Genomic DNA, 13,048 nt, shown 5'->3' on the forward strand with positions numbered 1-13,048 from the left:
ATATAATTGCCCCCTAGCTGATTCGAAAGGTGTGGCAGACATTGAAGCCACTTAAGTTGATAGCAATTTAGTGTGAATACCTGTGGAGTTAGACCGATCCTGTTGGATCAATCTAGGCATAGGGACCCAGGCATAGAAAGTAATTTCTAGTCTTGAAGCTTGCTACTTTGTTGACTACTAAATCTGATATACAAATAAATGAGCAATTTTTACCCATTGAAATAGGAAAATACGTTAACAAAGGTGATAAGCCAACTTGGCCTCGAAAAGCTCCACACTGTACCTGGTGCCAAAATGCAAAATGACTGCAAATGCATTGGGAGATGATTTAAACTTTATTTGTAAGTACCTAAAGGAACAGATCTTTAAAGTCATTTTAGTATTACTAGTAAGATCAGTTTTGTTGTATTTGAACAAACTCAACACTTTATGCACTATGCTGACCACAACAATGCATGTTGACACTTCACTTGGTTTATTTTTTCAACTCCTTGTGCATGCCTACAACAGACATTACATACATATGAGGAAGAAAGAACAGACTACCATCACAAAGATGAAGACACTTTTACCACAGAGAATATCAACATCATTACTGACAATGATGTCTATGAAATACTTACTGGCATAAAAAGGACCACGCCAGGTGTCATCACAACAATTAAAAAAATCCTTTCTACAACTCTCAATGACATGTTCAGATGACAGAAACAGAAAACAAACTTCTAGTACTACCTTAAAACATTGCTATGTTGGACAACTTATAATTAAGAACAATCATATTTTGTACTTGATACAATTTAAATTATTTCATTTTTTAATGTATCAAATTTATATATCCAATGACTTAGTGACAGTATAAACAGTTAAAAAAGAAACACCATTTTGTTCACTTACAAAAATATCAAACTCCAAATGAATATTTGATTAAACCACAACACATATTACAGACTTTACATAAACAGATTCAATGCCAGCTAGCAAATGAGATGTTGAAAGAGTTTAAAATCTCAAAAAATAGAAAGGAAAAAAAAAAAACTGTAAATGTAATACTATATGCTTTGTCTAAAATAATTCAATGTTTTATTGCTGTTCTCTGTCAGCACCATTTTGATATTTTATGTTATCAACTGAATACTACAGTCCACGTAACACTGGCAACATTCTATATCAGTTAACCATTAGGAATACTGAACTGTAGTCAGCAGATGAATTTCTAGCATTACCTGAGTGTCCCTAGTGCTGTCTTCCTGACTAAGTCAAGGCCTTGGGTTGCCGGACCAGGGTGGAAATAGTACTTCGATCACAGTCTTCACTTAGACTCTGGCGCTGAGGGAACGCATACGATGTGCGCCCCCCCCCCCCCCCCCCGCCCGCCCCCTGCCCAGGGCTGACGTAGTTGATTGTTAGAGAGTTACCCCCCCCCCCCCCCCCCCCCCGCCTCGCCCCACATCCCGGCTCCTACACCTGTGTATCAAAACTATCGTTGGCTGGTTCATCTTCTGCCGGGAGTTGAACAGTTAACGTGGTCAGCAAATTTTTAGGGAGAGAAAAACGACATAGAAATGTATCATGTTTTCTGCAAAAATCTACACAGTGAAATTGGAAACATGGGCTATTTTCACACTTTTCTAAAAGTTTGTTATAGACTCTGATGATAGTAACTCCACGCTATATTTATATATTTGCTGTTGAATTGATACTTCTCTTTCTCGTCGGACTCCCCCCTAAATTGTTCCACTTCAGAAAAATCAATGATGCCATGTACAGGCAATTGACCTACATTCTCCACTGCAGTTATTGGCGCTAGTTTAACAATGTTATGACTTGGACGTGATAACGTGATTAATTGAGTACGTGGCTAAATCATGAAAATATGTGGATTATAGGCTATTTGGCGTTTCATTTTGGCATAGGAAACAAAAAAGAAAAACGCACAGTGTCTGAACCGTTAGCAGTTCACCTTCCAAGCAATACTACGTACATCTTAGATATTTATGAAAAACCTTTAAAATTCTACATTTGTATAGAAGGATCTTGTACTCTGATCCGTAGATGAGGAACCAAACCACCAAGAGAAGTGCATTTAAATTCCTTTAACGGCATTTTCAGAAAAATAAAATGTTAAAATTCGTTTGTTTTGGCCTACAATCAACAGCGGTCAATGTCTTGTCACACCTAACACATTATCATCAATTCTTGGAAGACGTCGCAATCATGTTGAGACAGAACAGGCGCCAGAATATCACCCTGTATAATAATGATTATTTCTTATTTATTGATAAGATATTGATAACCCAATGTGTTGAAGTCCTAGATAAATATTAAGAGCACTACAATAATAATAAGATATATTTTAATGAATCTAAGGTTTTATTCCATTTCGTTCTACGTAGATCAATCCAACTCTGCTGAATGCAATCAGTTTAACAGATTAACACACCTCCTCTTGTTTCAAACTTTCTCGTATAATCACCACCTTTTCTGTATTCTACCAAACGCCAGGCGGAGGCGTAACAATTTGAAATATCAATTCCCGAAGAAAAAATATTTGATACGAATGGAATTTCATTTCTTTCTTTATATAAAATGATATATGTTGAAATCGTGTATATGTGATGTTGATAGCATGGAATGACAGGAGGATATTGGGGAGGTAGAATAAAACTGTTATAACTTGTACATGACAGTACAGACGGGCGTTATGATAACTGGTTGTATGATGCAAAATGAAAAAAAAAATCAATTTGAATGAAATGCTTCGGCAAAATATCGGCATAGCGTATCGATCTTCACGGCGTTTGTGCTGACGTGTTAAAATATTGCATGGATTTTCCTGGGATAATGCTAACCAACCCTTCTTTCCTGCCACTGGCCAAAACTGTATAAAATCTGGAATCATTTAATAAACAAACGCCTTCGTTATCATGACCATGCAGGTTCCAAGCATGCACGCACACGCACACACACACACACACATATTTGCAAGTTTATCTGTCATTGTGAAGGTAAATGAAGACTACAACATCGTACATTTAAAAATAATCACATGATTTAAAGTTTATAAAGTTTTAGTCTGCTGATTCCAGCAGATGGCGCCATAGCACGCTGAGGTCAGTCACATCTACTAAACTCTGTTCAGATAAAATCGTGCATTTGATCATAACCAGTGACGTAAATAATGTTTCATTGTGGGGGTGTTAGGGTTTGGGATTAATTTTATCAATGGCGTGTTTTGAAATATATCAAACCCAAACGCGTCCTATGCATTTTTATTGCAGTAAATTGTCAATGAGAGTTCACCTATCAGATAATGTTGACAATTAAGTAAACAATGCGTCCAAAATGTCCTGCCTCCTCCCCCATGAATCATATGTAACCAACACTCCAGAAAGAGATGTCACGTCTTCATCAGTTTTGAGTGACCAGGGAGTGGATGCGAGGCGGTCCAGATACTAAGTATACGAATATATCAGTTTCAACCAATTTCGTACAACGTTGTGAGATATTAATGTTAGGTATTTGATGATAACTTATTTGTGATTCATTTTTGATGCCTGAATGTTTAAAACAAGTTTGGAAATACCCCAATATTTTCCCCATTTTGCTTCCTCCACATTTTCGCCAGCTCTTCAATCCCATATTTATTCATATTCATATCTTCATGTTAATTGAACTGCGTTAGTAGATATACTCGTAGGAGTAAACGTTTAGTGTGTGTAATTTTTTCTCTCTTTTATTTATTTATTTATTTTTTTTTTGCGAAGGAGAGAGATAGTATATGTAGGAAAATAGGTAGTTATAAAACTTGTTTGCAAATATCTTTAAGAAAATATATTCCTCTATCCAGTAAAGAGTGAAGTAATTTTTTTCAATCAACAGCTTAATATTGAAATAGTTTACCTTTACCTCTAATATTTGAATGTTTAACAGAACATTCATCATTACTCACCTGGAAAGCCTCATTCCCTGATTTCAATATTAAGCTAATGAAATTCTCTGATTTGTCCAGTTAAATTTTATTAAATATTGGCAATATAACATTGAATAATATTGTTTTTGCTTATGTCTTGTGAGCTATATTTTTTAAAATGTGTTCTTTTATCCAGTAAAAATTAATGCCAAATAGGGGATATTACATTGAATAATAATTTTTGCTGGTGTCAATTCTTAATTTCTTGTTCTTTAGTACTTTGGATTCAGCATACAAAATAATATCACTCTCTTTGAAAACATGGGTTTTAATTTCAATTCAAAGGCATATAGTGCGCGTTACATCTTTACCTAGAAAGTAATTAACATCCTGAGAAATTCAACAATTTCACTTTATCACCAAAGCACACTTTTATCCAACACCGATGACAAAAGTACGATGAGTGTTCTAGATACCGTATACCTTGGTGATTTATTGTTAAAATTTCAAGGAAAATTTATCGACTTAGTGCATGAAATTGCTGTAAACTGTTTTGTATGCCGTATTACCTGAATTATTTATTGTTGAAATTTCTAGAAAAATAAAATTTTAGCTACATACGGGTCTTGCACTCGCTATGTGCCTTTAACGTTAGCTTTACTTTAAATGCTCATATAAGAGATTAGAATACATGATTTCATAAATGTGTTCTTGTTATTGTTCCAATTCTTCTACTGTCCAGATTCGTAGTATGTACACTATGACTTTCGTAAAAATGTAACTGGACGACGATGTCTCTTAAAAAATCTAGATTCTGTGTAAAGATAAAAGAATTATTGATACTATTTTTTAAAATCCTCTCAACTTTGAATATTGTCACTTACTTTTTACGTCGATCAGCAGGTGCAAACATTTACTCTCTACATGTGCTATGTGAGGTTAATTCATGTTCTGTTAATAGCAAAATATTTGTCACGAGAGTTGTAGAATTGCTCATGCTTGTAGGTATTTAGTTATTGAAAAAATTCTTATTATACCGTATAGTTTGAAACAGAGAAAAACAACGTCGGATCCGGAACATGTAAATGTAGTCAAATTGTGAAATTTGTACCATTATATGTATTTGATAGTGTCAGTCCAGAGTTTCCTTTTCGATTTTTCTGATGTTAAAGGTGAAATGAATACCGGATCCGGTGTTGTTTTTTAAAGGAAAAAGTTTTTTTCTGAAATATTTTCTTTTAACGAGATCAGACATAAATAGTTTAGTTGAAAGTTTTATTTGTTAAATCAGATAGGCTAAATTTGTTACATTTTTGAGTGAGTCCTAATGCAGCTTTCAGTAACTTGGTTTATTTTAATTTAAAACTTTATAGATTTTTCAGAAATGTAGTTATGCAGAAAAGCGTTTTAAAACGGATAAATTTGCATGCAAACATCAGTGGAGATTTGTTTTGGTCTTAATAAAGAAATACCAAAATTATGCAATGCGTTGTAGCGTTTTCATGCTCATTTGTACTAAATGGGTTGGGGTTCGCTTTCCTGCTCTCGGATATCACTGGGTAATATTCAAGAAAGACTTTTCAGAATTTTCCTTTGGTTACTATAAGAAGAAAGTCTATCCGGGGAGGGTGGGTGGGAACAGTTAGAGGAGTAGGTAACGCGCTTGCCTCTGAGACAGAAGGTTGCAGGTTCAATTCCTGGCGCCACTGGGTCCCAGCAAATTACCTTTTACAAAAATAAACCAGAATAAATCCTTTCGACTACGAACACAGGATGGTAAGAGGCACATTCATTTATTATTGCACAAATGAATACAAAAAGTAACAGCATCGTTTTCACAAAATATTATAAAACTTGAAATGTCTTTTTTCTTCTACATTAATGGCAGTTCCATAAAACGTGCTATGAAATGTGAATAAAGCTTTTACATACAAACAAAACTGGTTCTCTATCTAACTGAAACATGTCGAGATTCTATGCATTTTGAAAATTTCTACTTGGCCGGCGTGGCCTTTTGATTTATAAAGGAGTTCAGGAATATTATGACAGACATAATACCAACAAGATTTTTTTTAAAAATTACCAAAACATGTTTGTCTAAATTCACTGGTGTGATCGATATAGAAAAAGCGCTGATCTATACATCGATATAGAAAATTCAATATGCATAGAACCTAATCCTATCCTGACGCATGTACCCACATGGAAGCACTATGTCGCCTTGCTGAAGTATACACACAAAACAAAAAGTGGTCAAAATAATCAAATTTTGTTAAATTCCTGTTAGTTTTGTTCATCGATAAATATTGTCCATGTCCACTGCAAACTTGTTTTCTTCACATGAAATCCTAAAATATGTATTTCATGGCAAAACTTTGAGCGAAAACTGAAATTTTACAGCATGCGAATCATAAACGTCATAATGACATGACCAACTTAAAGCTTATTCCACCAACGCCATTGCAAAGGAAACGGAAAAAAAAATCCTCAATTATTAGTTTACTTGACATATACATTTACTAAGACATTTCTAATAATCTTAAGACTGGTCTCCGGTATTCAGTGATCAAGTGACACTCAGCACTATAACTCAACAAGCAGGACTGACATCCAATAATAGGTTATTCTTCAATTACCCTTTGATTGCGAACAAGAGTAAACGAAGAAAATACTAGGTACAAGACCAACCTTTAACAAAGCGCTGATCTATACATTTTTGGATAAAGTTTTTTATACTGAGAGAATGACTATTATTCATATTTTTTAAAGAAGCAAAATACTATGAAGAAGTAATTTTGTATGATAATTCGATGGATTTTCGAAGAATTGGCTAAATATCTGCAAGTGAAGTTAATTTACAAAAAAATGCTCATTTAGTTGTCAAAATTTTCCTATAAATTTCGTTTAAATTGTATCACATTCTATTTTGGGAGTATTGACAGAAATTGCCATTCCTAAAAACATCATCGAGTAGCCATTATTCTAAAAAATTGGCTTTGTGACAGCTAAAATGATTGATTTTACTTTGTCAAGAATTTGTCAAAAATTCAGAATGTAAAAGTTTCTAATGAATGTCAGTCCTACATAGATCCTTTAATGAAGATAATATTCAGAAATAAAACATTTTCTATGATTCAACAATTTTCCTTTGTAACCTACCACTACTACAATAACAAATTTATTTTAATTTCGGGAAAATTTCAACTCCTTGGTTTCGTTTCTAAAACCAGGGTGACTTTTGACCCCTCCCCTCATTGAAACACGAAGTTTACTTCATATGCGTCACAACTGCACACTTAAACTTAAGATCATTTCAATACGTGTGGACAGTTCTGCAATACTAATGACACATTCTGCCAGCTTGATAATGCTGCAATTTCTGAAACGTAATTATTTAAATTACAGCAATTTATTGATTTTTTGTAGCTATATATCCCGTTTTTTCTTCAACTAAACACACATTATAACCTCCAAAGACTTCCATAAATGCATTTTACACGGTTGGGACGTTTTCTTTCTTTCCAAAAGTAGACATCAAAATAAGTATTAGGATTCAATTTTAAATATATAATTGTTCACGGTTGAAATGCCGAATTGCAGATTTGCCCTCACAAATATGTTACCATCAATAAGAAAACCGGTCGTCCTACATGTGCTTGTTGTTTATGTTTCCACACCTACACGGAAATAAACCAATACTACATGTACGTGTAGCAAAGTACTCTTCCTGAACACTACTTGGTGATAATTTGACAATAACCAAAACCGATTTAGTACACCAATAAAGCAAGACACTTTTTGCATTGGCAATATTCGTATTAAACGAGAACTTAAAAAAAAAAGTATTTTCTCATCTTCGAGACCTGTACCCGCCCCTTAACCAACTACATCAACAAATTACCATTAAAACACCACGAGCGGGAAGAGTACTGTACAACAACATGGTAACATAGATACACGTACATATGTACAATAGCAAACCAGCGACATACAGGGCTGACGCTTAGTATAGAAATAGACGCCGTTCACAACCAGTTGAACTGCTGACTATTTAAGATCATTGCACCTGACAATGGATTCCCCGCCTCCCATGTGCACCGTCCCAGCAGGGGTGAGCAATTAAATCTAAGCTTGCTTTCAAGTGGGGCTTTCAACTAGTTAGTCTGCGGATCAACTGGCTGTGAACGCACCCAAGTCCTTTTTAAATTAAATTAGACGTTTCTCGAAAAAAATACTCCTTACATCATACTTTTTCATTTGATACGCTTTCCAATGGAGAACACCACAGTCCAAAGCAAACATGACACTTCATATTTTCATACATTTAAAAATGTCAACTTTGCAAATTTACTAGCAGACGAACTCTGACATGCGACATGTAATCTTGACATGGATGCAGCCGCTGTGGAACACGAGTCTGACGTCATTGATGGAGAACGTATTCAATCTCCGTGTGCACGGTTGAGTCACTGAAATCAAACAAAAACACCTTTACAAAAAAATGTCTATGTGTTGGTTTAATAAAGCAGTTTTTAATTTTACATCAACCGATTTCGATAGTAGTATTCATCAAACAACTTTTCAAGCTTTAAATTATACAAAAAATATACTGAGCTGACACGTTCTATGTCATCATACACTTTCTAACAATATAATTTCTATTCTTTTACACCGTGTACACACAGTAACGCGACAAGATTCTGTGTGTTTAGAATCACATGTCAGTGGTGTTACTAAAAAGACAGTGTCCCTCCATTACGTATAAAGTGAAATTTTAGAAATAAACATATGACAGGAGGGTAGTAAAAACAAAATTTATGAGATCTTAGAAAGAAGAACTACATAGTCATGACATGTGCACATTGGCGGGTAGGGATTTGCTGAGGTGGATTTTGGATATTTTAAAATCAATCCGGGACCTATGAATGTAGTTACCTGCCAAAATGTCTTACATTGTTTAAGACGGAAGACGCGTTCACAGCTGGAGCAAATCTCTGACCACCCGTTTTCTGGCAAATGCATTCCAGCTGAAAATAAGAACAGAAAATAAACTATTTAAACGTCAAGTGAATTTGGATATCAGAGGAAAATATTGTTGCTGTCAAGACAAAAATGTCCCCATGATGCTTTGTGAGCAATTTGCACCATTTTTGGCAAATACCATCAATTCCAAATAACCAATGTTACTCCATCATCTATACAGTACTTACTTACAGTACTTACTTACAGTTCGATGCCAATTTCAGTGCCAGATTTTCGACCAACTAGTAGAAATTGTAACAATGTAACACAAGGCTGCTTTCTTCTCCATCTTCTACTGACCTCGGTCCTTGCTGAACACCTCTCACCAAAATACTCACCTAGATTACATAATATTTTATAATGTACAGTTGAGCATCTTCCGTGCGGAAGCCTCGTTTTAAACTTCAGTCTTTGTTATATGACACAGACAGAGGATTAGGGCTTGTTGAAATCATAATGACAGAAACATTACAATTATCTAAATTTTGTACAACAGTTGTGATACAAAATGTTCAATATACACGAGTGCCCCTGTACCCTCCGTACCTTTGTGTTAACACATGGGGTAGGGAAATTGCTCCCATCCTCAACACAGTGTGTAGGTATCACAGTTGATGGCATTCAGTGGTGGAAGAAATAACAACTGTTCATTTTAGCCAAAGATTTGAATTTCTATATCTTTCCTGTTGGGAAATGGGGCTTCGACACGGTAACGCAATTCTGTGCAATCTTTTGCTACTTTACACGCCTCGCCCCAGGTCAAAGGCATTGGTTACCAGCGGATAACTAATGCGTCCCCCATTCAAAGTTAGTCCATTTTTGTAATAATCTCTTAAGAGATTATTACAGAAGATAGCCATGTATGGAGGTCACGTGGTCCGATAGCAAGCACAGATTCCAGAATAATTGCATTTACCACCGTTTTGAGAGACTAAACAAATATTTAAAATGAAAAATAAAACATTATTTAGGGATGATATTTCTCCTTAATGCTAAGAATCTGCAATAGGTTTCTTGTTATCTTGTGATCACTATCATCTAAATGTTCAAAATTGCAGAGTTGCTTCTTGCTTGAAAACAAACGGGTTTGCTCACGGGCGAAGTTTTGCTTCTACCTGGCCAAAAAGCATAGAGTCCCAGTGAGAGTTAATGTAATGGACAGAACGGCACTCCCCTACCCGCATGCTGCTTCATTAACTGTCTGACGACCCGAGTTTTATATCTTGACAGTAATGATGGCTTTCCTTGTTAAAAGGGCAAAATATGAGTCAGTCGCCTTAAATTGTGGGTTTCTACTAATGGCATTAATCGCATAATTTTAAACGTCCGGTAAACATACAGAAAAAATCAACTGTTTGACATACACAGGGGCGGAGCCAGGATTATTTTAAGAGGGGGGGGGGGAGGGAGTCTTTTTTTTTTAGAAATGACAGGCCTCGGATGCTAAGCCGACCCTCGCCCCCCTCCTCCACCCCCGTGGGGTTCGGGGCCTGCTGAAGGGCACCGAAAAATTTTGGTATTTTAGAGGGTGAACGGTGCCATTTGGTACGGTTTAGAACAAGGATTAAGCTAGTCAAAATTCTAATATCAATTGGTGTGTTTTTTTTCAGAAACCGAGGGGGGGTGCATGATGTTGTTCATACTGAAATAATTTTGTTTTTACTTAAAAAATAGAATAAAATTAATGAGATAAAAAAGTATTTAAAAAATAAATATTCGATCAAATATTTTCTTATAAGGCGTATCATCCAACTTATATTTAATGAAAAGATAATTTTTACCAATCTGATGAAATACAGTATAAAATAATGAACAAACAACTTATATAAATTAAACCGAGAATTTTAAGTCTTTGATTAAACCAGCCCGACTTATTCCACTATTAGTTTATTAATTTTCACAAATCTGGAGTTTTTAAATATTACAAGCTATATATCGCAGAATAAAGCTCGAAAGATTGTTAACGCATTGCATGAAATTGTTTTCAATTTTAATTTGTTTAGTTTATTTAAAAGCAACTATAAGGAACGAACAAAACCGGTACTTTTTAGTTTTACCTGGCCACTAACATCATTATCTCGGCATTTTTTTCCGTAGCTCAGGAAAAAATGACAAAGTTTTACTTTTTATATCATTCGTTTTTAAAAATGATACAAAAATAGTCATTGGGTCTAAAAGAAGATTGGTATGATTAAAGTTATGTGTTCAGTTCGTACACGAAGTTCCGATATCGTAGGAGTACCAAAGAAAGGATTATGTAGCAACAAACATCGACAACAACGTTAATTCAGGTATAGTCATTTAACATCATAAAATAATTTTTTAAAAATTACAACTGATTTTAAGTACAATAAAGAACGCCTGGGAAAGAACCTGGGACTCTTTCACGTTGTTAAATTCCATGTAGTCTCTCAGTTGAAATAAAGAACCCGACGTTTTTTAACGCGCTGCGAATAAAAAAAAAAAAAAGACTCCTACCTCCAGAATGTTACGACATGTATTGTTATAGACAGGTATGAATCAAATTCAAACAGAATAATTCAACTTTGATGGAAGCTGTCAAGCTCACACGACTATGAATGACAGTTTAATGAACTTCAAACACAATTACTATAATTTTCTCCCCGAACATGTAAAATTCCAATATTCACATCCTTTGATTGACAAGGTGCCAATCAAATCCAGTTAGTTTTGATAGAAGCTGTCAAGTAATAACAGTTTGATTGAGGGGTTATATAAACAAACGTCAATCACATTCAATACATTCTACTCTCAGACCATGCAAAGCTCAAACTTTTATATCCTTTGATTGACAAGGTGCCAATCATATTCAGTTAGTTTTGATATTTACTGTCAAGTAATAACAGCTTGATTGGCAGGTTATATAAACAAACGTCAATCATCGTGCACTGTGATTTTTCTCGCTGTGAAACAGTGAGTACGCCGAAAGAGAGCGCTCAAATCTGAAGTTAGGATAATAATTAACTTACAAAATATTTCAAGAGGATATCTACAACCTGTTTCCAAGACTAGTTCTCTTTCTGAACCCTTCAGCATGTCTAATACGATACTCTAGATTACAAACTATTTTGTAAAAAGAAGAAAACAAACCAATTTAAAAACAGATTCAAGTAAAGAAATATGACATTTGGCGTTCTTCTGGAGGTAGCGCATGAGTCATTTCAAAATAAGAACAACCATAAAAATGTATACGTGTACCTCAGTATGTGCGTGGAAGAAGGTCGAATAAATGTTTTTGCATTATGGGTGTAGTATTGACAGATTCTTTTACGGTCAAAGTCTACTTTCTGCAAAATAATAAATAAATAAATATTAAATAAATAAATAAACAAATAGATAAATAAATAAATAAATACTAATTCATCTTCATTAAAGGTAACATTCGCATTTTGGTTGAGGTAAGCAGTTTAATTCTTGCGGGGCTAAATGTTAGCAAGGACGTGTGATAATAAGTGGATGGGAAACAAAAACATTACCGTAAACAAAAATTTAACTGTGGTCAACTCTCTAAACGTTTTCGTGTGCGTCGTCCATTCCTTTTTTTCACAAACAAACCGCTACCTCGCTCTTGTAAATATTTTGTTGGTTTATTAAAAATTCGATAAAAAATATTTCAATCACAACCAAAACTGGGCAAGAAAGCTTTCCAGATGGTCGTGCACGCGAGAACAAGCAGGTGTTTCATAGGTGCCAAGATGTTAAGTATTTCATATCAATTACTGTCAACAAATCATTAAAAATTAATGCAAATATTATTTTATAATACCGGAGGAATGAAAAACCTGTCAGCTAGGTTTAATAATTACACGAGAAAGGGAGTCACCGGGATACTCCACACAGAGGAAGATGAGGATTATGCGGCAAGTTTAAATATGTAATGAAAATATAACTGTAATCAAAATGTAATCATTAAAGGTAGGGTGCTAATGCGCCACAAAAACACCGGGATTGTGCTGAAATAAAATTTAAAAAAAAAACGGGATTTACCCTCCAAAACATGCAGACAAAAATTAGGCACAAAGGAAAATGAACGCTTTATGTTCAGAGCTCATCTGTGACCCTTGTAGAGAGTACTAATACACCCTCTGATAT

At 34.8% G+C, this 13,048-nt stretch overlaps 1 protein-coding gene and 1 long non-coding RNA gene across 2 annotated transcripts in view; both read right to left on the bottom strand.

Annotated features, from left to right (window-relative positions):
* The window catches only part of LOC147761875 (uncharacterized), a 99,420-nt gene that overhangs the window by 24,157 nt on the left and 62,215 nt on the right, over positions 1–13,048 (bottom strand). The gene's annotated exons all lie outside the window — the stretch shown is intronic.
* LOC106175656 (uncharacterized) lies at positions 6,169–9,251 on the bottom strand. The gene is made up of 3 exons (XR_015334438.1): positions 9,236–9,251; positions 8,866–8,940; positions 6,169–8,382 (listed from the first exon to the last, which is right to left on the bottom strand). It is a non-coding gene; the product is annotated as an uncharacterized LOC106175656 (long non-coding RNA).

Source organism: Lingula anatina, chromosome 5 (assembly GCF_051362555.1).
Source record: "Lingula anatina isolate TDL-2025a chromosome 5, LinAna3.0, whole genome shotgun sequence".
In the NCBI taxonomy this organism is placed as follows: Eukaryota; Metazoa; Brachiopoda; class Lingulata; order Lingulida; family Lingulidae; genus Lingula; species Lingula anatina.